This window comes from Stenella coeruleoalba, assembly GCF_951394435.1.
Source record: "Stenella coeruleoalba genome assembly, contig: scaffold_179, whole genome shotgun sequence".
Taxonomy (NCBI): Eukaryota; Metazoa; Chordata; class Mammalia; order Artiodactyla; family Delphinidae; genus Stenella; species Stenella coeruleoalba.
In genome coordinates, this window is record NW_027645996.1 from 211,488 (window position 1) to 238,173 (window position 26,686).

General features: G+C 43.6%; 1 long non-coding RNA gene across 3 annotated transcripts in view; it reads left to right on the forward strand.

Moving 5' to 3' along the window:
• Nucleotides 1-26,686, forward strand: part of LOC307181407 — a 428,825-nt gene that overhangs the window by 180,271 nt on the left and 221,868 nt on the right. For all 3 annotated transcript variants that reach the window (XR_013826688.1, XR_013826689.1, XR_013826690.1), the window contains exon 3: nucleotides 16,149-16,230. This is a non-coding gene — a long non-coding RNA (uncharacterized lncRNA). The remainder of the gene's footprint in view (nucleotides 1-16,148; nucleotides 16,231-26,686) is intronic.

Sequence of the window (26,686 nt, forward strand, 5' to 3'; positions counted from 1 at the left end):
TGCCCCTGTACACATGCTTGATTCTCTTTTGGAGACATAGCAATCCATAGGTTTTACGATACTTACTAGTCAGGTACATTCTTAGGCGTTTAATATGGGGTGTTGAGTCCATTTCGTTGAGCAAGGAGTAGCTCTTGTCTATTCCATATTTGGCCTAAGGAACTTTATCTGTGCTCATTTCAATCTCTGGTTTTATGCAGCACCCCAACTCACCTTTACCCTTAAGCAAGCATAAGTTGGTTTTCTAAATTTGAGACCCTGTTCTGTTCTGTAATTCAGTTCCTGTGTAGCCAAGTTTCCATTCCGTGTATTACTGATATCTTATGATGTTTCTTTTTCTGTGTGACTTATTTCAGTTAGAATCATCATACCTGAATCCACTCATTGTGCTGCTAAGGGCCTGATGACATAGATTTCATTGCTGAGTGATATTGCTTTGTAAGTGAATACCACAACTTCTTTATCCATTTTTCACTTTCTGCGATGTTGAACTTGTACTGTAAACGAGGGTCTTGTAAACAGAGGCGTCCCAAACTTTGGGGTGGCTGTGTCTTTTTGATTTTAATTTCCCTAAGCTATAGGACCATAAGTGGAAGTGCCCTAGGCTCTGTTGCTTTGTTTTTTAGATGTTTCAGGAAACACCATACACTTCTCCCAAGTGTCTGTTGGCAATTTACATCCCGCCCATCAGCATAACAAGGCTCCCAGTTCTCAATGGCCTGTTGCCTTTCTGGATTTTACACTTTTTTCAGATGGCCCTTTTGACCGGGGGGAAGTGAGACTTCATTGTAGTGCAGATTTCCTTTGCAAGCTTGCTTGGTTGGCCAAAAAGGGCGTATGCGTTTTTTCCTGAATATATTCAGGAAAAAATGCATACGCCCTTTTTGGCCAAGTGCATCATTGTGGACGTTCTGCCTCTTTTCCTATGCTTTCAATGCAATTCCAGTCTACCTCCTGAAATCGGTTTCCTGCAATTCTGCCCCGCTTTCAAGTCCTCTTGGCAGCCTTACTTCAGTCTATTTTTGGACGATAGCTGTCATTTATAACTCTGCAGGTTTGTGAATTACAGTGCCCCTGAGCTCCTTTCTTCAACTCGCTTTCTTGTGACCTGGCCGCAACACCGCAGGATGGCTTCAGGCCCTAATCTGGTTCCGGCCCGGCATGCTGAGCCTTTGGTTAATTCCTCTTCCTGGTGGGAAATGAGAGTTAAATTTGCCCGTCCAGACACCTCCAGCTAGCCTCTCATTGGTTCTCGCTATTCCTGTTCATCTTCCGCAGAAATTGCAAACTGGGCCAAACAGGAGGTTAAAGGGACTGACTCTCCAAGTGGGGAGAGGGTTAGTAAAGCGTCTGGAATGTTGCACCCGAGTACCAGGGGAGGAAAACTGAGACATATTTGAACACGTCTCCCGATCACATGGTTGATCATACTCTAGGTTCCACATGCATGTTTTAGCTGAAGGAAGAATACCTTAAACCTGGGTAGTTGAAACCCGTGGAATGGGTACCATGCAATATGACTTCAAAGGGTCTTCATTTGCTCACCGAACCTCTCCAATCCTATCACTGCTGCGTTTATGCCCCTGTACACATGCTTGATTCTCTTTCGGAGACATAGCAATCCATAGGTTTTAAGATACTTACAAGTCAGGTACATTCTTAGGCGTTTAATACGGGGTGTTGAGTCCATTTCGTTGAGCAAGGAGTAGCTCTTGTCTATTCCATATTTGGCTTAAGGAACTTTATCTGTGCTCATTTCAATCTCTGGTTTTATGCAGCACCCCAACTCACCTTTACCCTTAAGCAAGAATAAGTTGGTTTTCTAAATTTGAGACCCTGTTCTGTTCTGTAATTCAGTTCCTGTGTAGCCAAGTTTACATTCCGTGTATTACTGATATCTTATGATGTTTCTTTTTCTGTGTGACTTATTTCAGTTAGAATCATCATACCTGAATCCACTCATTGTGCTGCTAAGGGCCTGATGACACAGATTTCATTGCTGAGTGATATTGCTTTGTAAGTAAATACCACAACTTCTTTATCCATTTTTCACTTTCTGCGATGTTGAACTTGTACTGTAAACGAGGTTCTTGTAAACAGAGCCGTTCCAAACTTTGGGGTGGCTGTGCCTTTTTGATTTTAATTTCCCTAAGCTATAGGACCATAAGTGGAAGTGCCCTAGGTTCTGTTGCTTTGTTTTTTAGATGTTTCAGGAAACACCATACACTTCTCCCGAGTGGTTGTTGGCAATTTACATCCCGCCCATCAGCATAACAAGGCTCCCAGTTCTCCATGGCCTGTCCTGCCTTTCTGGATTTTACACTTTTTTCAGATGGCCCTTTTGACCGGGGGTAAGTGAGACTTCATTGTAGTGCAGATTTCCTTTGCAAGCTTGCTTGGTTGGCCAAAAAGGGCGTATGCGTTTTTTCCTGAATATATTCAGGAAAAAACGCATACGCCCTTTTTGGCCAAGTGCATCATTGTGGACGTTCTGCCTCTTTTCCTATGCTTTCAATGCAATTCCAGTCTACCTCCTGAAATCGGTTTCCTGCAATTCTGTCCCGCTTTCAAGTCCTCTTGGCAGCCTTACTTGAGTCTATTTTTGGACGATAGCTGTCATTTATAACTCTGCAGGTTTGTGAATTACAGTGCCCCTGAGCTCCTTTCTTCAACTCGCTTTCTTTTGAGCTGGCCTCAACACCGCAGGATGGCTTCAGGCCCTAATCTGGTTCCGGTACGGCACGCTGAGCCTTTGGTTATTTCCTCTTCCTGGTGGGAAATGAGAGTTAAATTTGCCCGTCCAGACACCTCCAGCTAGTCTCTCATTGGTTCTCGCTATTCCTGTTCATCTTCCGCAGAAATTGCAAACTGGGCCAAACAGGAGGTTAAAGGCGCTGACTCTCCAAGTGGGGAGAGTGTTAGTAAAGCGTCTGGAATGTCGCACCCGAGTACCAGGGGAGGAAAACTGAGACATATTTGAACACGTCTCCCGTTCACATGGTTGATCATAGTTGGGTTCCACATGCATGTTTTAGCTGAAGGAAGAATACCTTAAACCTGGAGAGTTGAGACCCGTGTAATGGGTACCATGCAATATGACTTCAAAGGGTCTTCATTTGCTCACCGAACCTCTCCAATCCTATCACTGCTGCGTTTATGCCCCTGTACACATGCTTGATTCTCTTTTGGAGACATAGCAATCCATAGGTTTTACGATACTTACTAGTCAGGTACATTCTTAGGCGTTTAATATGGGGTGTTGAGTCCATTTCGTTGAGCAAGGAGTAGCTCTTGTCTATTCCATATTTGGCCTAAGGAACTTTATCTGTGCTCATTTCAATCTCTGGTTTTATGCAGCACCCCAACTCACCTTTACCCTTAAGCAAGCATAAGTTGGTTTTCTAAATTTGAGACCCTGTTCTGTTCTGTAATTCAGTTCCTGTGTAGCCAAGTTTCCATTCCGTGTATTATTGATATCTTATGATGTTTCTTTTTCTGTGTGACTTATTTCAGTTAGAATCATCATACCTGAATCCACTCATTGTGCTGCTAAGGGCCTGATGACATAGATTTCATTGCTGAGTGATATTGCTTTGTAAGTGAATACCACAACTTCTTTATCCATTTTTCACTTTCTGCGATGTTGAACTTGTACTGTAAACGAGGGTCTTGTAAACAGAGGCGTCCCAAACTTTGGGGTGGCTGTGTCTTTTTGATTTTTATTTCCCTAAGCTATAGGACCATAAGTGGAAGTGCCCTAGGCTCTGTTGCTTTGTTTTTTAGATGTTTCAGGAAACACCATACACTTCTCCCAAGTGTCTGTTGGCAATTTACATCCCGCCCATCAGCATAACAAGGCTCCCAGTTCTCAATGGCCTGTTGCCTTTCTGGATTTTACACTTTTTTCAGATGGCCCTTTTGACCGGGGGGAAGTGAGACTTCATTGTAGTGCAGATTTCCTTTGCAAGCTTGCTTGGTTGGCCAAAAAGGGCGTATGCGTTTTTTCCTGAATATATTCAGGAAAAAACGCATACGCCCTTTTTGGCCAAGTGCATCATTGTGGACGTTCTGCCTCTTTTCCTATGCTTTCAATGCAATTCCAGTCTACCTCCTGAAATCGGTTTCCTGCAATTCTGCCCCGCTTTCAAGTCCTCTTGGCAGCCTTACTTCAGTCTATTTTTGGACGATAGCTGTCATTTATAACTCTGCAGGTTTGTGAATTACAGTGCCCCTGAGCTCCTTTCTTCAACTCGCTTTCTTGTGACCTGGCCGCAACACCGCAGGATGGCTTCAGGCCCTAATCTGGTTCCGGCCCGGCATGCTGAGCCTTTGGTTAATTCCTCTTCCTGGTGGGAAATGAGAGTTAAATTTGCCCGTCCAGACACCTCCAGCTAGCCTCTCATTGGTTCTCGCTATTCCTGTTCATCTTCCGCAGAAATTGCAAACTGGGCCAAACAGGAGGTTAAAGGGACTGACTCTCCAAGTGGGGAGAGGGTTAGTAAAGCGTCTGGAATGTTGCACCCGAGTACCAGGGGAGGAAAACTGAGACATATTTGAACACGTCTCCCGATCACATGGTTGATCATACTCTAGGTTCCACATGCATGTTTTAGCTGAAGGAAGAATACCTTAAACCTGGGTAGTTGAAACCCGTGGAATGGGTACCATGCAATATGACTTCAAAGGGTCTTCATTTGCTCACCGAACCTCTCCAATCCTATCACTGCTGCGTTTATGCCCCTGTACACATGCTTGATTCTCTTTCGGAGACATAGCAATCCATAGGTTTTAAGATACTTACAAGTCAGGTACATTCTTAGGCGTTTAATACGGGGTGTTGAGTCCATTTCGTTGAGCAAGGAGTAGCTCTTGTCTATTCCATATTTGGCTTAAGGAACTTTATCTGTGCTCATTTCAATCTCTGGTTTTATGCAGCACCCCAACTCACCTTTACCCTTAAGCAAGAATAAGTTGGTTTTCTAAATTTGAGACCCTGTTCTGTTCTGTAATTCAGTTCCTGTGTAGCCAAGTTTACATTCCGTGTATTACTGATATCTTATGATGTTTCTTTTTCTGTGTGACTTATTTCAGTTAGAATCATCATACCTGAATCCACTCATTGTGCTGCTAAGGGCCTGATGACACAGATTTCATTGCTGAGTGATATTGCTTTGTAAGTAAATACCACAACTTCTTTATCCATTTTTCACTTTCTGCGATGTTGAACTTGTACTGTAAACGAGGTTCTTGTAAACAGAGCCGTTCCAAACTTTGGGGTGGCTGTGTCTTTTTGATTTTAATTTCCCTAAGCTATAGGACCATAAGTGGCAGTGCCCTAGGCTCTGTTGCTTTGTTTTTTAGATGTTTCAGGAAACACCATACACTTCTCCCGAGTGTCTGTTGGCAATTTACATCCCGCCCATCAGCATAACAAGGCTCCCAGTTCTCCATGGCCTGTCCTGCCTTTCTGGATTTTACACTTTTTTCAGATGGCCCTTTTGACTGGGGGGAAGTGAGACTTCATTGTAGTGCAGATTTCCTTTGCAAGCTTGCTTGGTTGGCCAAAAAGGGCGTATGCGTTTTTTCCTGAATATATTCAGGAAAAAACGCATACGCCCTTTTTGGCCAAGTGCATCATTGTGGACGTTTTGCCTCTTTTCCTATGCTTTCAATGCAATTCCAGTCTACCTCCTGAAATCGGTTTCCTGCAATTCTGCCCCGCTTTCAAGTCCTCTTGGCAGCCTTACTTCAGTCTATTTTTGGACGATAGCTGTCATTTATAACTCTGCAGGTCTGTGAATTAGAGTGCCCCTGAGCTCCTTTCTTCAACTCGCTTTCTTGTGACCTGGCCGCAACACCGCAGGATGGCTTCAGGCCCTAATCTGGTTCCGGCACGGCATGCTGAGCCTTTGGTTATTTCCTCTTCCTGGTGGGAAATGAGAGTTAAATTTGCCCGTCCAGACACCTCCAGCTAGTCTCTCATTGGTTCTCGCTATTCCTGTTCATCTTCCGCAGAAATTGCAAACTGGGCCAAACAGGAGGTTAAAGGCACTGACTCTCCAAGTGGGGAGAGTGTTAGTAAAGCGTCTGGAATGTTGCACCCGAGTACCAGGGGAGGAAAACTGAGACATATTTGAACACGTCTCCCGTTCACATGGTTGATCATACTTGGGTTCCACATGCATGTTTTAGCTGAAGGAAGAATACCTTAAACCTGGAGAGTTAAGACCCGTGTAATGGGTACCATGCAATATGACTTCAAAGGGTCTTCATTTGCTCACCGAACCTCTCCAATCCTATCACTGCTGCGTTTATGCCCCTGTACACATGCTTGATTCTCTTTCGGAGACATAGCAATCCATAGGTTTTAAGATACTTACTAGTCAGGTACATTCTTAGGCGTTTAATATGGGGTGTTGAGTCCATTTCGTTGAGCAAGGAGTAGCTCTTGTCTATTCCATATTTGACTTAAGGAACTTTATCTGTGCTCATTTCAATCTCTGGTTTTATGCAGCACCCCAACTCACCTTTCCCCTTAAGCAAGAATAAGTTGGTTTTCTAAATTTGAGACCCTGTTCTGTTCTGTAATTCAGTTCCTGTGTAGCCAAGTTTCCATTCCGTGTATTACTGATATCTTTTGATATTTCTTTTTCTGTGTGACTTATTTCAGTTAGAATCATCATACCTGAATCCACTCATTGTGCTGCTAAGGGCCTGATGACACAGATTTCATTGCTGAGTGATATTGCTTTGTAAGTAAATACCACAACTTCTTTATCCATTTTTCACTTTCTGCGATGTTGAACTTGTACTGTAAACGAGGTTCTTGTAAACAGAGCCGTTCCAAACTTTGGGGTGGCTGTGTCTTTTTGATTTTAATTTCCCTAAGCTATAGGACCATAAGTGGAAGTGCCCTAGGCTCTGTTGCTTTGTTTTTTAGATGTTTCAGGAAACACCATACACTTCTCCCGAGTGGTTGTTGGCAATTTACATCCCGCCCATCAGCATAACAAGGCTCCCAGTTCTCCATGGCCTGTCCTGCCTTTCTGGATTTTACACTTTTTTCAGATGGCCCTTTTGACCGGGGGGAAGTGAGACTTCATTGTAGTGCAGATTTCCTTTGCAAGCTTGCTTGGTTGGCCAAAAAGGGCGTATGCGTTTTTTCCTGAATATATTCAGGAAAAAACGCATACGCCCTTTTTGGCCAAGTGCATCATTGTGGACGTTCTGCCTCTTTTCCTATGCTTTCAATGCAATTCCAGTCTACCTCCTGAAATCGGTTTCCTGCAATTCTGCCCCGCTTTCAAGTCCTCTTGGCAGCCTTACTTCAGTCTATTTTTGGACGATAGCTGTCATTTATAACTCTGCAGGTTTGTGAATTACAGTGCCCCTGAGCTCCTTTCTTCAACTCGCTTTCTTGTGAGCTGGCCGCAACACCGCAGGATGGCTTCAGGCCCTAATCTGGTTCCGGCCCGGCATGCTGAGCCTTTGGTTAATTCCTCTTCCTGGTGGGAAATGAGAGTTAAATTTGCCCGTCCAGACACCTCCAGCTAGCCTCTCATTGGTTCTCGCTATTCCTGTTCATCTTCCACAGAAATTGCAAACTGGGCCAAACAGGAGGTTAAAGGGACTGACTCTCCAAGTGGGGAGAGTGTTAGTAAAGCGTCTGGAATGTTGCACCCGAGTACCAGGGGAGGAAAACTGAGACATATTTGAACACATCTCCCGTTCACATGGTTGATCATACTTGGGTTCCACATGCATGTTTTAGCTGAAGGAAGAATACCTTAAACCTGGAGAGTTGAGACCCGTGTAATGGGTACCATGCAATATGACTTCAAAGGGTCTTCATTTGCTCACCGAACCTCTCCAATCCTATCACTGCTGCGTTTATGCCCCTGTACACATGCTTGATTCTCTTTCGGAGACATAGCAATCCATAGGTTTTAAGATACTTACTATTCAGGTACATTCTTAGGCGTTTAATATGCGGTGTTGAGTCCATTTCGTTGAGCAAGGAGTAGCTCTTGTCTATTCCATATTTGGCTTAAGGAACTTTATCTGTGCTCATTTCAATCTCTGGTTTTATGCAGCACCCCAACTCACCTTTCCCCTTAAGCAAGAATAAGTTGGTTTTCTAAATTTGAGACCCTGTTCTGTTCTGTAATTCAGTTCCTGTGTAGCCAAGTTTCCATTCCGTGTATTACTGATATCTTTTGATATTTCTTTTTCTGTGTGACTTATTTCAGTTAGAATCATCATACCTGAATCCACTCATTGTGCTGCTAACGGCCTGATGACACAGATTTCATTGCTGAGTGATATTGCTTTGTAAGTAAATACCACAACTTCTTTATCCATTTTTCACTTTCTGCGATGTTGAACTTGTACTGTAAACGAGGTTCTTGTAAACAGAGCCGTTCCAAACTTTGGGGTGGCTGTGTCTTTTTGATTTTAATTTCCCTAAGCTATAGGACCATAAGTGGCAGTGCCCTAGGCTCTGTTGCTTTGTTTTTTAGATGTTTCAGGAAACACCATACACTTCTCCCGAGTGTCTGTTGGCAATTTACATCCCGCCCATCAGCATAACAAGGCTCCCAGTTCTCCATGGCCTGTCCTGCCTTTCTGGATTTTACACTTTTTTCAGATGGCCCTTTTGACCGGGGGGAAGTGAGACTTCATTGTAGTGCAGATTTCCTTTGCAAGCTTGCTTGGTTGGCCAAAAAGGGCGTATGCGTTTTTTCCTGAATATATTCAGGAAAAAACGCATACGCCCTTTTTGGCCAAGTGCATCATTGTGGACGTTCTGCCTCTTTTCCTATGCTTTCAATGCAATTCCAGTCTACCTCCTGAAATCGGTTTCCTGCAATTCTGCCCCACTTTCAAGTCCTCTTGGAAGCCTTACTTCAGTCTATTTTTGGACGATAGCTATCATTTATAACTCTGCAGGTTTGTGAATTACAGTGCCCCTGAGCTCCTTTCTTCAACTCGCTTTCTTTTGAGCTGGCCGCAACACCACAGGATGGCTTCAGGCCCTAATCTGGTTCCGGTACGGCACACTGAGCCTTTGGTTATTTCCTCTTCCTGGTGGGAAATGAGAGTTAAATTTGCCCGTCCAGACACCTCCAGCTAGCCTCTCATTGGTTCTCGCTATTCCTGTTCATCTTCCGCAGAAATTGCAAACTGTGCCAAACAGGATGTTAAAGGCGCTGACTCTCCAAGTGGGGAGAGTGTTAGTAAAGCGTCTGGAATGTTGCACCCGAGTACCAGGGGAGGAAAACTGAGACATATTTGAACACGTCTCCCGTTCACATGGTTGATCATACTTGGGTTCCACATGCATGTTTTAGCTGAAGGAAGAATACCTTAAACCTGGAGAGTTGAGACCCGTGAAATGGGTACCATGCAATATGACTTCAAAGGGTCTTCATTTGGTCACCGAACCTCTCCAATCCTATCACTGCTGCGTTTATGCCCCTGTACACATGCTTGATTCTCTTTCAGAGACATAGCAATCCATAGGTTTTAAGATACTTACTAGTCAGGTACATTCTTAGGCGTTTAATATGCGGTGTTGAGTCCATTTCGTTGAGCAAGGAGTAGCTCTTGTCTATTCCATATTTGACTTAAGGAACTTTATCTGTGCTCATTTCAATCTCTGGTTTTATGCAGCACCCCAACTCACCTTTCCCCTTAAGCAAGCATAAGTTGGTTTTCTAAATTTGAGACCCTGTTCTGTTCTGTAATTCAGTTCCTGTGTAGCCAAGTTTACATTCCGTGTATTAGTGATATCTTATGATGTTTCTTTTTCTGTGTGACTTATTTCAGTTAGAATCATCGTACCTGAATCCACTCATTGTGCTGCTAAGGGCCTGATGACACAGATTTCATTGCTGAGTGATATTGCTTTGTAAGTAAATACCACAACTTCTTTATCCATTTTTCACTTTCTGTGATATTGAAATTGTACGGTAAACGAGGTTCTGTAACGGAGGCGTCCCAAACTTTGGGGTGGCTGTGTGTTTTTGATTTTAATTTCCCTAAGCTATAGGACCATAAGTGGAAGTGCCCTAGGTTCTGTTGCTTTGTTTTTTAGATGTTTCAGGAAACACCATACACTTCTCCCGAGTGGTTGTTGGCAATTAACATCCCGCCCATCAGCATAACAAGGCTCCCAGTTCTCCATGGCCTGTCCTGCCTTTCTGGATTTTACACTTTTTTCAGATGGCCCTTTTGACCGGGGGGAAGTGAGACTTCATTGTAGTGCAGATTTCCTTTGCAAGCTTGCTTGGTTGGCCAAAAAGGGCGTATGCGTTTTTTCCTGAATATATTCAGGAAAAAACGAATACGCCCTTTTTGGCCAAGTGCATCATTGTGGACGTTCTGCCTCTTTTCCTATGCTTTCAATGCAATTCCAGTCTACCTCCTGAAATCGGTTTCCTGCAATTCTGCCCCGCTTTCAAGTCCTCTTGGCAGCCTTACTTCAGTCTCTTTTTGGACGATAGCTGTCATTTATAACTCTGCAGGTTTGTGAATTACAGTGCCCCTGAGCTCCTTTCTTCAACTTGCTTTCTTGTGACCTGGCCGCAACACCGCAGGATGGCTTCAGGCCCTAATCTGGTTCCGGCACGGCACGCTGAGCCATTGGTTATTTCCTTTTCCTGGTGGGAAATGAGAGTTAAATTTGCCCGTTCAGACACCTCCAGCTAGTCTCTCATTGGTTCTCGCTATTCCTGTTCATCTTCCGCAGAAATTGCAAACTGGGCCAAACAGGAGGTTAAAGGCGCTGACTCTCCAAGTGGGGAGAGTGTTTGTAAAGCGTCTGGAATGTTGCACCCGAGTACCAGGGGAGGAAAACTGAGACATATTTGAACACGTCTCCCGTTTACATGGTTGATCATACTTGGGTTCCACATGCATGTTTTAGCTGAAGGAAGAATACCTTAAACCTGGAGAGTTAAGACCCGTGTAATGGGTATCATGCAATATGACTTCAAAGGGTCTTCATTTGCTCACCGAACCTCTCCAATACTATCACTGCTGCGTTTATGCCCCTGTACACATGCTTGATTCTCTTTCGGAGACATAGCAATCCATAGGTTTTAAGATACTTACTAGTCAGGTACATTCTTAGGTATTTAATATGCGGTGTTGAGTCCATTTCGTTGAGCAAGGAGTAGCTCTTGTCTATTCCATATTTGACTTAAGGAACTTTATCTGTGCTCATTTCAATCTCTGGTTTTATGCAGCACCCCAACTCACCTTTACCCTTAAGCAAGCATAAGTTGGTTTTCTAAATTTGAGACCCTGTTCTGTTCTGTAATTCAGTTCCTGTGTAGCCAAGTTTACATTCCGTGTATTAGTGATATCTTATGATGTTTCTTTTTCTGTGTGACTTACTTCAGTTAGAATCATCATACCTGAATCCACTCATTGTGCTGCTAAGGGCCTGATGACACAGATTTCATTGCTGAGTGATATTGCTTTGTAAGTAAATACCACAACTTCTTTATCCATTTTTCACTTTCTGCGATGTTGAACTTGTACTGTAAACGAGGTTCTTGTAAACAGAGCCGTTCCAAACTTTGGGGTGGCTGTGTCTTTTTGATTTTAATTTCCCTAAGCTATAGGACCATAAGTGGAAGTGCCCTAGGTTCTGTTGCTTTGTTTTTTAGATGTTTCAGGAAACACCATACACTTCTCCCGAGTGGTTGTTGGCAATTTACATCCCACCCATCAGCATAACAAGGCTCCCAGTTCTCCATGGCCTGTCCTGCCTTTCTGGATTTTACACTTTTTTCATATGGCCCTTTTGACCGGGGGGAAGTGAGACTTCATTGTAGTGCAGATTTCCTTTGCAAGCTTGCTTGGTTGGCCAAAAAGGGCGTATGCGTTTTTTCCTGAATATATTCAGGAAAAAACGCATACGCCCTTTTTGGCCAAGTGCATCATTGTGGACGTTCTGCCTCTTTTCCTATGCTTTCAATGCAATTCCAGTCTACCTCCTGAAATCGGTTTCCTGCAATTCTGCCCCGCTTTCAAGTCCTCTTGGCAGCCTTACTTCAGTCTATTTTTGGACGATAGCTGTCATTTATAACTCTGCAGGTTTGTGAATTACAGTGCCCCTGAGCTCCTTTCTTCAACTTGCTTTCTTGTGAGCTGGCCGCAACACCGCAGGATGGCTTCAGGCCCTAATCTGGTTCCGGCCCGGCATGCTGAGTCTTTGGTTAATTCCTCTTCCTGGTGGGAAATGAGAGTTAAATTTGCCCGTCCAGACACCTCCAGCTAGCCTCTCATTGGTTCTCGCTATTCCTGTTCATCTTCCGCAGAAATTGCAAACTGGGCCAAACAGGAGGTTAAAGGCGCTGACTCTCCAAGTGGGGATAGTGTTAGTAAACCGTCTGGAATGTTGCACCCGAGTACCAGGGGAGGAAAACTGAGACATATTTGAACACGTCTCCCGTTCACATGGTTGATCATACTTGGGTTCCACATGCATGTTTTAGCTGAAGGAAGAATACCTTAAACCTGGAGAGTTGAGACCCGTGTAATGGGTACCATGCAATATGACTTCAAAGGGTCTTCATTTGCTCACCGAACCTCTCCAATCCTATCACTGCTGCGTTTATGCCCCTGTACACATGCTTGATTCTCTTTCGGAGACATAGCAATCCATAGGTTTTAAGATACTTACTAGTCAGGTACATTCTTAGGCGTTTAATATGCGGTGTTGAGTCCATTTCGTTGAGCAAGGAGTAGCTCTTGTCTATTCCATATTTGACTTAAGGAACTTTATCTGTGCTCATTTCAATCTCTGGTTTTATGCAGCACCCCAACTCACCTTTACCCTTAAGCAAGCATAAGTTGGTTTTCTAAATTTGAGACCCTGTTCTGTTCCGTAATTCAGTTCCTGTGTAGCCAAGTTTACATTCCGTGTATTACTGATATCTTATGATGTTTCTTTTTCTGTGTGACTTATTTCAGTTAGAATCATCATACCTGAATCCACTCATTGTGATGCTAAGGGCCTGATGACATAGATTTCATTGCTGAGTGATATTGCTTTGTAAGTAAATACCACAACTTCTTTATCCATTTTTCACTTTCTGTGATGTTGAACTTGTACTGTAAACGAGGTTCTTGTAAACAGAGGCGTCCCAAACTTTGGGGTGGCTGTGTCTTTTTGATTTTAATTTCCCTAAGCTATAGGACCATAAGTGGCAGTGCCCTAGTCTCTGTTGCTTTGTTTCTTAGATGTTTCAGGAAACACCATACACTTCTCCCGAGTGTCTGTTGGCAATTTACATCCCGCCCATCAGCATAACAAGGCTCCCAGTTCTCCATGGCCTGTCCTGCCTTTCTGGATTTTACACTTTATTCAGATGGCCCTTTTGACCGGGGGGAAGTGAGACTTCATTGTAGTGCAGATTTCCTTTGCAAGCTTGCTTGGTTGGCCAAAAAGGGCCTATGCGTTTTTTCCTGAATATATTCAGGAAAAAACGCATACGCCCTTTTTGGCCAAGTGCATCATTGTGGACGTTCTGCCTCTTTTCCTATGCTTTCAATGCAATTCCAGTCTACCTCCTGAAATCGGTTTCCTGCAATTCTGCCCCGCTTTCAAGTCCTCTTGGCAGCCTTACTTCAGTCTATTTTTGGACGATAGCTGTCATTTATAACTCTGCAGGTTTGTGAATTACAGTGCCCCTGAGCTCCTTTCTTCAACTCGCTTTCTTGTGACCTGGCCGCAACACCGCAGGATGGCTTCAGGCCCTAATCTGGTTCCGGTACGGCACGCTGAGCCTTTGGTTATTTCCTCTTCCTGGTGGGAAATGAGAGTTAAATTTGCCCGTCCAGACACCTCCAGCTAACCTCTCATTGGTTTTCACTATTCCTGTTCATCTTCCGCAGAAATTGCAAACTGGGCCAAACAGGAGGTTAAAGGCGCTGACTCTCCAAGTGGGGAGAGTGTTAGTAAAGCGTCTGGAATGTTGCACCCGAGTACCAGGGGAGGAAAACTGAGACATATTTGAACACGTCTCCCGATCACATGGTTGATCATACTCTAGGTTCCCCATGCATGTTTTAGCTGAAGGAAGAATACCTTAAACCTGGGTAGTTGAAACCCGTGGAATGGGTACCATGCAATATGACTTCAAAGGGTCTTCATTTGCTCACCGAACCTCTCCAATCCTATCACTGCTGCGTTTATGCCCCTGTACACATGCTTGATTCTCTTTCGGAGACATAGCAATCCATAGGTTTTAAGATACTTACTAGTCAGGTACATTCTTAGGCGTTTAATATGGGGTGTTGAGTCCATTTCGTTGAGCAAGGAGTAGCTCTTGTCTATTCCATATTTGGCTTAAGGAACTTTATCTGTGCTCATTTCAATCTCTGGTTTTATGCAGCACCCCAACTCACCTTTCCCCTTAAGCAAGAATAAGTTGGTTTTCTAAATTTGAGACCCTGTTCTGTTCTGTAATTCAGTTCCTGTGTAGCCAAGTTTACATTCCGTGTATTACTGATATCTTATGATGTTTCTTTTTCTGTGTGACTTATTTCAGTTAGAATCATCATACCTGAATCCACTCATTGTGCTGCTAAGGGCCTGATGACACAGATTTCATTGCTGAGTGATATTGCTTTGTAAGTAAATACCACAACTTCTTTATCCATTTTTCACTTTCTGCGATGTTGAACTTGTACTGTAAACGAGGTTCTTGTAAACAGAGCCGTTCCAAACTTTGGGGTGGCTGTGTCTTTTTGATTTTAATTTCCCTAAGCTATAGGACCATAAGTGGAAGTGCCCTAGGTTCTGTTGCTTTGTTTTTTAGATGTTTCAGGAAACACCATACACTTCTCCCGAGTGGTTGTTGGCAATTTACATCCCACCCATCAGCATAACAAGGCTCCCAGTTCTCCATGGCCTGTCCTGCCTTTCTGGATTTTACACTTTTTTCAGATGGCCCTTTTGACCGGGGGGAAGTGAGACTTCATTGTAGTGCAGATTTCCTTTGCAAGCTTGCTTGGTTGGCCAAAAAGGGCGTATGCGTTTTTTCCTGAATATATTCAGGAAAAAACGCATACGCCCTTTTTGGCCAAGTGCATCATTGTGGACGTTCTGCCTCTTTTCCTATGCTTTCAATGCAATTCCAGTCTACCTCCTGAAATCGGTTTCCTGCAATTCTGCCCCGCTGTCAAGTCCTCTTGGCAGCCTTACTTCAGTATATTTTTGGACGATAGCTGTCATTTATAACTCTGCAGGTTTGTGAATTACAGTGCCCCTGAGCTCCTTTCTTCAACTCGCTTTCTTGTGACCTGGCCGCAACACCGCAGGATGGCTTCAGGCCCTAATCTGGTTCTGGCAACGGCACGCTAAGCCTTTGGTTAATTCCTCTTCTTCGTGGGAAATGAGAGTTAAATTTGCCCGTCCAGACACCTCCAGCTAGCCTCTCATTGGTTCTCGCTATTCCTGTTCATCTTCCGCAGAAATTGCAAACTGGGCCAAACAGGAGGTTAAAGGCGCTGACTCTCCAAGTGGGGAGAGTGTTAGTAAAGCGTCTGGAATGTTGCACCCGAGTACCAGGGGAGGAAAACTGAGACATATTTGAACACGTCTCCCGTTCACATGGTTGATCATACTTGGGTTCCACATGCATGTTTTAGCTGAAGGAAGAATACCTTAAACCTGGAGAGTTAAGACCCGTGTAATGGGTACCATGCAATATGACTTCAAAGGGTCTTCATTTGCTCACCGAACCTCTCCAATCCTATCACTGCTGCGTTTATGCCCCTGTACACATGCTTGATTCTCTTTCGGAGACATAGCAATCCATAGGTTTTAAGATACTTACTAGTCAGGTACATTCTTAGGCGTTTAATATGCGGTGTTGAATCCATTTCGTTGAGCAAGGAGTAGCTCTTGTCTATTCCATATTTGACTTAAGGAACTTTATCTGTGCTCATTTCAATCTCTGGTTTTATGCAGCACCCCAACTCACCTTTCCCCTTAAGCAAGCATAAGTTGGTTTTCTAAATTTGAGACACTGTTCTGTTCTGTAATTCAGTTCCTGTGTAGCCAAGTTTACATTCCGTGTATTACTGATATCTTATGATGTTTCTTTTTCTGTGTGACTTATTTCAGTTAGAGTCATCATACCTGAATCCACTCATTGTGATGCTAAGGGCCTGATGACATAGATTTCATTGCTGAGTGATGTTGCTTTGTAAGTAAATACCACAACTTCTTTATCCATTTTTCACTTTCTGCGATGTTGAACTTGTACTGTAAACGAGGTTCTTGTAAACAGAGCCGTTCCAAACTTTGGGGTGGCTGTGTCTTTTTTATTTTAATTTCCCTAAGCTATAGGACCATAAGTGGCAGTGCCCTAGGCTCTGTTGCTTTGTTTTTTAGATGTTTCAGGAAACACCATACACTTCTCCGGAGTGTCTGTTGGCAATTTACATCCCGCCCATCAGCATAACAAGGCTCCCATTTCTCCATGGCCTGTCCTGCCTTTCTGGATTTTACACTTTTTTCAGATGGCCCTTTTGACCGGGGGGAAGTGAGACTTCATTGTAGTGCAGATTTCCTTTGCAAGCTTGCTTGGTTGGCCAAAAAGTGCGTATGCGTTTTTTCCTGAATATATTCAGGAAAAAACGCATACGCCCTTTTTGGCCAAGTGCATCATTGTGGACGTTCTGCCTCTTTTCCTATGCTTTCAATGCAATTCCAGTCTACCTCCTGAAATCGGTTTCCTGCAATTCTGCCCCGCTTTCAAGTCCTCTTGGCAGCCTTACTTCAGTCTATTTTTGGACGATAGCTGTCATTTATAACTCTGCAGGTTTGTGAATTACAGTGCCCCTGAGCTCCTTTCTTCAACTCGCTTTCTTGTGACCTGGCCGCAACACCGCAGGATGGCTTCAGGCCCTAATCTGGTTCCGGCCCGGCATGCTGAGCCTTTGGTTAATTCCTCTTCCTGGTGGGAAATGAGAGTTAAATTTGCCCGTCCCAGACACCTCCAGCTAGCCTCTCATTGGTTCTCACTATTCCTGTTCATCTTCCGCAGAAATTGGAAACTGGGCCAAACAGGAGGTTAAAGGGACTGACTCTCCAAGTGGGGAGAGTGTTAGTAAAGCATCTGGAATGTTGCACCCGAGTACCAGGGGAGGAAAACTGAGACATATTTGAACACGTCTCCCGATCACATGGTTGATCATACTCTAGGTTCCCCATGCATGTTTTAGCTGAAGGAAGAATACCTTAAACCTGGGTAGTTGAAACCTGTGGAATGGGTACCATGCAATATGACTTCAAAGGGTCTTCATTTGCTCACCGAACCTCTCCAATCCTATCACTGCTGCGTTTATGCCCCTGTACACATGCTTGATTCTCTTTCGGAGACATAGCAATCCATAGGTTTTAAGATACTTACTAGTCAGGTACATTCTTAGGCGTTTAATATGGGGTGTTGAGTCCATTTCGTTGAGCAAGGAGTAGCTCTTGTCTATTCCATATTTGGCTTAAGGAACTTTATCTGTGCTCATTTCAATCTCTGGTTTTATGCAGCACCCCAACTCACCTTTCCCCTTAAGCAAGAATAAGTTGGTTTTCTAAATTTGAGACCCTGTTCTGTTCTGTAATTCAGTTCCTGTGTAGCCAAGTTTACATTCCGTGTATTACTGATATCTTATGATGTTTCTTTTTCTGTGTGACTTATTTCAGTTAGAATCATCATACCTGAATCCACTCATTGTGCTGCTAAGGGCCTGATGACACAGATTTCATTGCTGAGTGATATTGCTTTGTAAGTAAATACCACAACTTCTTTATCCATTTTTCACTTTCTGCGATGTTGAACTTGTACTGTAAACGAGGTTCTTGTAAACAGAGCCGTTCCAAACTTTGGGGTGGCTGTGTCTTTTTGATTTTAATTTCCCTAAGCTATAGGACCATAAGTGGAAGTGCCCTAGGTTCTGTTGCTTTGTTTTTTAGATGTTTCAGGAAACACCATACACTTCTCCCGAGTGGTTGTTGGCAATTTACATCCCGCCCATCAGCATAACAAGGCTCCCAGTTCTCCATGGCCTGTCCTGCCTTTCTGGATTTTACACTTTTTTCAGATGGCTCTTTTGACCGGGGGGAAGTGAGACTTCATTGTAGTGCAGATTTCCTTTGCAAGCTTGCTTGGTTGGCCAAAAAGGGCGTATGCGTTTTTTCCTGAATATATTCAGGAAAAAACGCATACGCCCTTTTTGGCCAAGTGCATCATTGTGGACGTTCTGCCTCTTTTCCTATGCTTTCAATGCAATTCCAGTCTACCTCCTGAAATCGGTTTCCTGCAATTCTGCCCCGCTTTCAAGTCCTCTTGGCAGCCTTACTTCAGTATATTTTTGGACGATAGCTGTCATTTATAACTGCAGGTTTGTGAATTACAGTGCCCCTGAGCTCCTTTCTTCAACTCGGTTTCTTTTGAGCTGGCCGCAATACCGCAGGATGGCTTCAGGCCCTAAACTGGTTCCGGTACGGAACGCTGAGCCTTTGGTTATTTCCTCTTCCTGTTGCGAAATGAGAGTTAAATTTGCCCGTCCAGACACCTCCAGCTAGCCTCTCATTGGTTCTCGCTATTCCTGTTCATCTTCCGCAGAAATTGCAAACTGTGCCAAACAGGAGGTTAAAGGCGCTGACTCTCCAAGTGGGGAGAGTGTTAGTAAAGCGTCTGCAATGTTGCACCCGAGTACCAGGGGAGGAAAACTGAGACATATTTGAACACGTCTCCCGATCACATGGTTGATCATACTCTGGGTTCCAAATGCATGTTTTAGCTGAAGGAAGAATACCTAAAACCTGGGTAGTTGAAACCCGTGGAATGGGTACCATGCAATATGACTTCAAAGGGTCTTCATTTGCTCACCGAACCTCTCCAATCCTATCACTGCTGCGTTTATGCCCCTGTACACCTGCTTGATTCTCTTTCGGAGACATAGCAATCCATAGGTTTTAAGATACTTACTAGTCAGGTACATTCTTAGGCGTTTAATATGCGGTGTTGAGTCCATTTCGTTGAGCAAGGAGTAGCTCTTGTCTATTCCATATTTGGCTTAAGGAACTTTATCTGTGCTCATTTCAATCTCTGGTTTTATGCAGCAACCCAACTCACCTTTCCCCTTAAGCAAGCATAAGTTGGTTTTCTAAATTTGAGAACCTTTTCTGTTTTGGAATTCAGTTCCTGTGTAGCCAAGTTTACATTCCGTGTATTAGTGATATCTTATGATGTTTCTTTTTCTGTGTGACTTATTTCAGTTAGAATCATCGTACCTGAATCTACTAATTATGCTGCTTCGGTCCTGATGACATAGATTTCATTGCTGAGTGATACTGCATTGTACGTAAGTACCACAAGTTCTTTATCCATTTTTCACTTTCTGCGATGTTGAACTTGTACTGTAAACGAGGTTCTTGTAAACAGAGCCGTTCCAAACTTTGGGGTGGCTGTGTCTTTTTGATTTTAATTTCCCTAAGCTATAGGACCATAAGTGGAAGTGCCCTAGGCTCTGTTGCTTTGTTTTTTAGATGTTTCAGGAAACACCATACACTTTTCCCAAGTGTCTGTTGGCAATTTACATCCCGCCCATCAGCATAACAAGGCTCCCAGTTCTCAATGGCCTGTCCTGCCTTTCTGGATTTTACACTTTTTTCAGATGGCCCTTTTGACCGGGGGGAAGTGAGACTTCATTGTAGTGCAGATTTCCTTTGCAAGCTTGCTTGGTTGGCCAAAAAGGGCGTATGCCTTTTTTCCTGAATATATTCAGGGATAATTTGCCCGTCCAGACACCTCCAGCTAGCCTCTCATTTGTTCTCACTATTCCTGTTCATCTTCCGCAGAAATTGCAAACTGGGCCAAACAGAAGGTTAAAGGCGCTGACTCTCCAAGTGGGGAGAGTGTTAGTAAAGCGTCTGGAATGTTGCACCCGAGTACCAGGGGAGGAAAACTGAGGCATATTTGAACACGTCTCCCGTTCACATGGTTGATCATACTTGGGTTCCACATGCATGTTTTAGCTGAAGGAAGAATACCTTAAACCTGGAGAGTTGAGACCCGTGGAATGGGTACCATGCAATATGACTTCAAAGGGTCTTCATTTGCTCACCGAACCTCTCCAATCCTATCACTGCTGCGTTTATGCCCCTGTACACATGCTTGATTCTCTTTTGGAGACATAGCAATCCATAGGTTTTAAGATACTTACTAGTCAGGTACATTCTTAGGCGTTTAATATGCGGTGTTGAGTCCATTTCGTTGAGCAAGGAGTAGCTCTTGTCTATTCCATATTTGACTTAAGGAACTTTATCTGTGCTCATTTCAATCTCTGGTTTTATGCAGCACCCCAACTCACCTTTACCCTTAAGCAAGCATAAGTTGGTTTTCTAAATTTGAGACCCTGTTCTGTTCTGTAATTCAGTTCCTGTGTAGCCAAGTTTACATTCCGTGTATTACTGATATCTTATGATGTTTCTTTTTCTGTGTGACTTATTTCAGTTAGAATCATCATACCTGAATCCACTCATTGTGATGCTAAGGGCCTGATGACATAGATTTCATTGCTGAGTGATATTGCTTTGTAAGTAAATACCACAACTTCTTTATCCATTTTTCACTTTCTGCGATGTTGAACTTGTACTGTAAACGAGGTTCTTGTAAACAGAGCCGTTCCATACTTTGGGGTGGCTGTGTCTTTTTGATTTTAATTTCCCTATGCTATAGGACCATAAGTGGAATTGCCCTAGGCTCTGTTGCTTTGTTTTTTAGATGTTTCAGGAAACACCATACACTTCTCCCAAGTGTCTGTTGGCAATTTACATCCCGCCCATCAGCATAACATGGCTCCCAGTTCTCAATGGCCTGTTGCCTTTCTGGATTTTACACTTTATTCAGATGGCCCTTTTGACCGGGGGGAAGTGAGACTTCATTGTAGTGCAGATTTCCTTTGCAAGCTTGCTTGGTTGGCCAAAAAGGGCGTATGCATTTTTTCCTGAATATATTCAGGAAAAAACGCATACACCCTTTTTGGCCAAGTGCATCATTGTGGACGTTCTGCCTCTTTTCCTATGCTTTCAATGCAATTCCAGTCTACCTCCTGAAATCGGTTTCCTGCAATTCTGCCCCGCTTTCAAGTCCTCTTGGCAGCCTTACTTCAGTCTATTTTTGGACGATAGCTGTCATTTATAACTCTGCAGGTTTCTGAATTACAGTGCCCCTGAGCTCCTTTCTTCAACTCGCTTTCTTGTGAGCTGGCCGCAACACCGCAGGATGGCTTCAGGCCCTAATCTGGTTCCGGCCCGGCATGCTGAGCCTTTGGTTAATTCCTCTTCCTGGTGGGAAATGAGAGTTAAATTTGCCCGTCCAGACACCTCCAGCTAGCCTCTCATTGGTTCTCGCTATTCCTGTTCATCTTCCGCAGAAATTGCAAACTGGGCCAAACAGGAGGTTAAAGGGACTGACTCTCCAAGTGGGGAGAGTGTTAGTAAAGCGTCTGGAATGTTGCACCCGAGTACCAGGGGAGGAAAACTGAGACATATTTGAACACGTCTCCCGATCACATGGTTGATCATACTCTAGGTTCCCCATGCATGTTTTAGCTGAAGGAAGAATACCTTAAACCTGGGTAGTTGAAACCCGTGGAATGTGTACCATGCAATATGACTTCAAAGGGTCTTCATTTGCTCACCGAACCTCTCCAATCCTATCACTGCTGCGTTTATGCCCCTGTACACATGCTTGATTCTCTTTCGGAGACATAGCAATCCATAGGTTTTAAGATACTTACTAGTCAGGTACATTCTTAGGCGTTTAATATGGGGTGTTGAGTCCATTTCGTTGAGCAAGGAGTAGCTCTTGTCTATTCCATATTTGGCTTAAGGAACTTTATCTGTGCTCATTTCAATCTCTGGTTTTATGCAGCACCCCAACTCACCTTTACCCTTAAGCAAGAATAAGTTGGTTTTCTAAATTTGAGACCCTGTTCTGTTCTGTAATTCAGTTCCTGTGTAGCCAAGTTTACATTCCGTGTATTACTGATATCTTATGATGTTTCTTTTTCTGTGTGACTTATTTCAGTTAGAATCATCATACCTGAATCCACTCATTGTGCTGCTAAGGGCCTGATGACACAGATTTCATTGCTGAGTGATATTGCTTTGTAAGTAAATACCACAACTTCTTTATCCATTTTTCACTTTCTGTGATGTTGAACTTGTACTGTAAACGAGGTTCTTGTAAACAGAGCCGTTCCAAACTTTGGGGTGGCTGTGTCTTTTTGATTTTAATTTCCCTAAGCTATAGGACCATAAGTGGAAGTGCCCTAGGCTCTGTTGCTTTGTTTTTTAGATGTTTCAGGAAACACCATACACTTCTCCCGAGTGTCTGTTGGCAATTTACATCCCGCTCATCAGCATAACAAGGCTCCCAGTTCTCAATGGCCTGTTGCCTTCCTGGATTTTACACTTTTTTCAGATGGCCCTTTTGACCGGGGTGAAGTGAGACTTCATTGTAGTGCAGATTTCCTTTGCAAGCTTGCTTGGTTGGCCAAAAAGGGCGTATGCGTTTTTTCCTGAATATATTCAGGAATAATTTGCCCGTCCAGACACCTCCAGCTAGCCTCTCATTGGTTCTCGCTATTCCTGTTCATCTTCCGCAGAAATTGCAAACTGGGCCAAACAGAAGGTTAAAGGCGCTAACTCTCCAAGTGGGGAAAGTGTTAGTAAAGCGTCTGGAATGTTGCACCCGAGTACCAGGGGAGGAAAACTGAGACATATTTGAACACGTCTCCCGTTCACATGGTTGATCATACTTGGGTTCCACATGCATGTTTTAGCTGAAGGAAGAATACCTTAAACCTGGAGAGTTGAGACCCGTGTAATGGGTACCATGCAATATGACTTCAAAGGGTCTTCATTTGCTCACCGAACCTCTCCAATCCTATCACTGCTGCGTTTATGCCCCTGTACACAAGCTTGATTCTCTTTTGGAGACATAGCAATCCATAGGTTTTACGATACTTACTAGTCAGTTACATTCTTAGGCGTTTAATATGCGGTGTTGAATCCATTTCGTTGAGCAAGGAGTAGCTCTTGTCTATTCCATATTTGACTTAAGGAACTTTATCTGTGCTCATTTCAATCTCTGGTTTTATGCAGCACCCCAACTCACATTTACCCTTAAGCAAGCATAAGTTGGTTTTCTAAATTTGAGACCCTGTTCTGTTCTGTAATTCAGTTCCTGTGTAGCCAAGTTTCCATTCCGTGTATTACTGATATCTTATGATGTTTCTTTTTCTGTGTGACTTATATCAGTTAGAATCATCATACCTGAATCCACTCATTGTGCTGCTAAGTGCCTGATGACATAGATTTCATTGCTGAGTGATATTGCTTTGTAAGTGAATACCACAACTTCTTTATCCATTTTTCACTTTCTGCGATGTTGAACTTGTACTGTAAACGAGGTTCTTGTAAACAGAGCTGTTCCAAACTTTGGGGTGGCTGTGTCTTTTTGATTTTAATTTCCCTAAGCTATAGGACCATAAGTGGAATTGCCCTAGGCTCTGTTGCTTTGTTTTTTAGATGTTTCAGGAAACACCATACACTTCTCCCAAGTGTCTGTTGGCAATTTACATCCCGCCCATCAGCATAACAAGGCTCCCAGTTCTCAATGGCCTGTTGCCTTTCTGGATTTTACACTTTATTCAGATGGCCCTTTTGACCGGGGGGAAGTGAGACTTCATTGTAGTGCAGATTTCCTTTGCAAGCTTGCTTGGTTGGCCAAAAAGGGCGTATGCGTTTTTTCCTGAATATATTCAGGAAAAAACGCATACGCCCTTTTTGGCCAAGTGCATCATTGTGGACGTTCTGCCTCTTTTCCTATGCTTTCAATGCAATTCCAGTCTAACTCCTGAAATCGGTTTCCTGCAATTCTGCCCCGCTTTCAAGTCCTCTTGGCAGCCTTACTTCAGTCTATTTTTGGACGATAGCTGTCATTTATAACTCTGCAGGTTTCTGAATTACAGTGCCCCTGAGCTCCTTTCTTCAACTCGCTTTCTTGTGACCTGGCCGCAACACCGCAGGATGGCTTCAGGCCCTAATCTGGTTCCGGCCCGGCATGCTGAGCCTTTGGTTAATTCCTCTTCCTGGTGGGAAATGAGAGTTAAATTTGCCCGTCCAGACACCTCCAGCTAGCCTCTCATTGGTTCTCGCTATTCCTGTTCATCTTCCGCAGAAATTGCAAACTGGGCCAAACAGGAGGTTAAAGGGACTGACTCTCCAAGTGGGGAGAGTGTTAGTAAAGCGTCTGGAATGTTGCACCCGAGTACCAGGAGAGGAAAACTGAGACATATTTGAACACGTCTCCCGATCACATGGTTGATCATACTCTAGGTTCCACATGCATGTTTTAGCTGAAGGAAGAATACCTTAAACCTGGGTAGTTGAAACCCGTGGAATGGGTACCATGCAATATGACTTCAAAGGGTCTTCATTTGCTCACCGAACCTCTCCAATCCTATCACTGCTGCGGTTATGCCCCTGTACACATGCTTGATTCTCTTTCGGAGACATAGCAATCCATAGGTTTTAAGATACTTACTAGTCAGTTACATTCTTAGGCGTTTAATATGGGGTGTTGAGTCCATTTCGTTGAGCAAGGAGTAGCTCTTGTCTATTCCATATTTGGCTTAAGGAACTTTATCTGTGCTCATTTAAATCTCTGGTTTTATGCAGCACCCCAACTCACCTTTACCCTTAAGCAAGAATAAGTTGGTTTTCTAAATTTGAGACCCTGTTCTGTTCTGTAATTCAGTTCCTGTGTAGCCAAGTTTACATTCCGTGTATTACTGATATCTTATGATGTTTCTTTTTCTGTGTGACTTATTTCAGTTAGAATCATCATACCTGAATCCACTCATTGTGCTGCTAAGGGCCTGATGACACAGATTTCATTGCTGAGTGATATTGCTTTGTAAGTAAATACCACAACTTCTTTATCCATTTTTCACTTTCTGCGATGTTGAACTTGTACTGTAAACGAGGTTCTTGTAAACAGAGCCGTTCCAAACTTTGGGGTGGCTGTGTCTTTTTGATTTTAATTTCCCTAAGCTATAGGACCATAAGTGGAAGTGCCCTAGGTTCTGTTGCTTTGTTTTTTAGATGTTTCAGGAAACACCATACACTTCTCCCGAGTGGTTGTTGGCAATTTACATCCCGCCCATCAGCATAACAAGGCTCCCAGTTCTCCATGGCCTGTCCTGCCTTTCTGGATATTACACTTTTTTCAGATGGCCCTTTTGACCAGGGGGAAGTGAGACTTCATTGTAGTGCAGATTTCCTTTGCAAGCTTGCTTGGTTGGCCAAAAAGGGCGTATGCGTTTTTTCCTGAATATATTCAGGAAAAAACGCATACGCCCTTTTTGGCCAAGTGCATCATTGTGGACGTTCTGCCTCTTTTCCTACGCTTTCAATGCAATTCCAGTCTACCTCCTGAAATCGGTTTCCTGCAATTCTGCCCCGCTTTCAAGTCCTCTTGGCAGCCTTACTTCAGTCTATTTTTGGACGATAGCTGTCATTTATAACTCTGCAGGTTTCTGAATTACAGTGCCCCTGAGCTCCTTTCTTCAACTCGCTTTCTTGTGACCTGGCCGCAACACCGCAGGATGGCTTCAGGCCCTAATCTGGTTCCGGCCCGGCACGCTGAGCCTTTGGTTAATTCCTCTTCCTGGTGGGAAATGAGAGTTAAATTTGCCCGTCCAGACACCTCCAGCTAGCCTCTCATTGGTTCTCGCTATTCCTGTTCATCTTCCGCAGAAATTGCAAACTGGGCCAAACAGGAGGTTAAAGGGACTGACTCTCCAAGTGGGGAGAGTGTTAGTAAAGCGTCTGGAATGTTGCACCCGAGTACCAGGAGAGGAAAACTGAGACATATTTGAACACGTCTCCCGATCACATGGTTGATCATACTCTAGGTTCCACATGCATGTTTTAGCTGAAGGAAGAATACCTTAAACCTGGGTAGTTGAAACCCGTGGAATGGGTACCATGCAATATGACTTCAAAGGGTCTTCATTTGCTCACCGAACCTCTCCAATCCTATCACTGCTGCGGTTATGCCCCTGTACACATGCTTGATTCTCTTTCGGAGACATAGCAATCCATAGGTTTTAAGATACTTACTAGTCAGTTACATTCTTAGGCGTTTAATATGGGGTGTTGAGTCCATTTCGTTGAGCAAGGAGTAGCTCTTGTCTATTCCATATTTGGCTTAAGGAACTTTATCTGTGCTCATTTAAATCTCTGGTTTTATGCAGCACCCCAACTCACCTTTACCCTTAAGCAAGAATAAGTTGGTTTTCTAAATTTGAGACCCTGTTCTGTTCTGTAATTCAGTTCCTGTGTAGCCAAGTTTACATTCCGTGTATTACTGATATCTTATGATGTTTCTTTTTCTGTGTGACTTATTTCAGTTAGAATCATCATACCTGAATCCACTCATTGTGCTGCTAAGGGCCTGATGACACAGATTTCATTGCTGAGTGATATTGCTTTGTAAGTAAATACCACAACTTCTTTATCCATTTTTCACTTTCTGCGATGTTGAACTTGTACTGTAAACGAGGTTCTTGTAAACAGAGCCGTTCC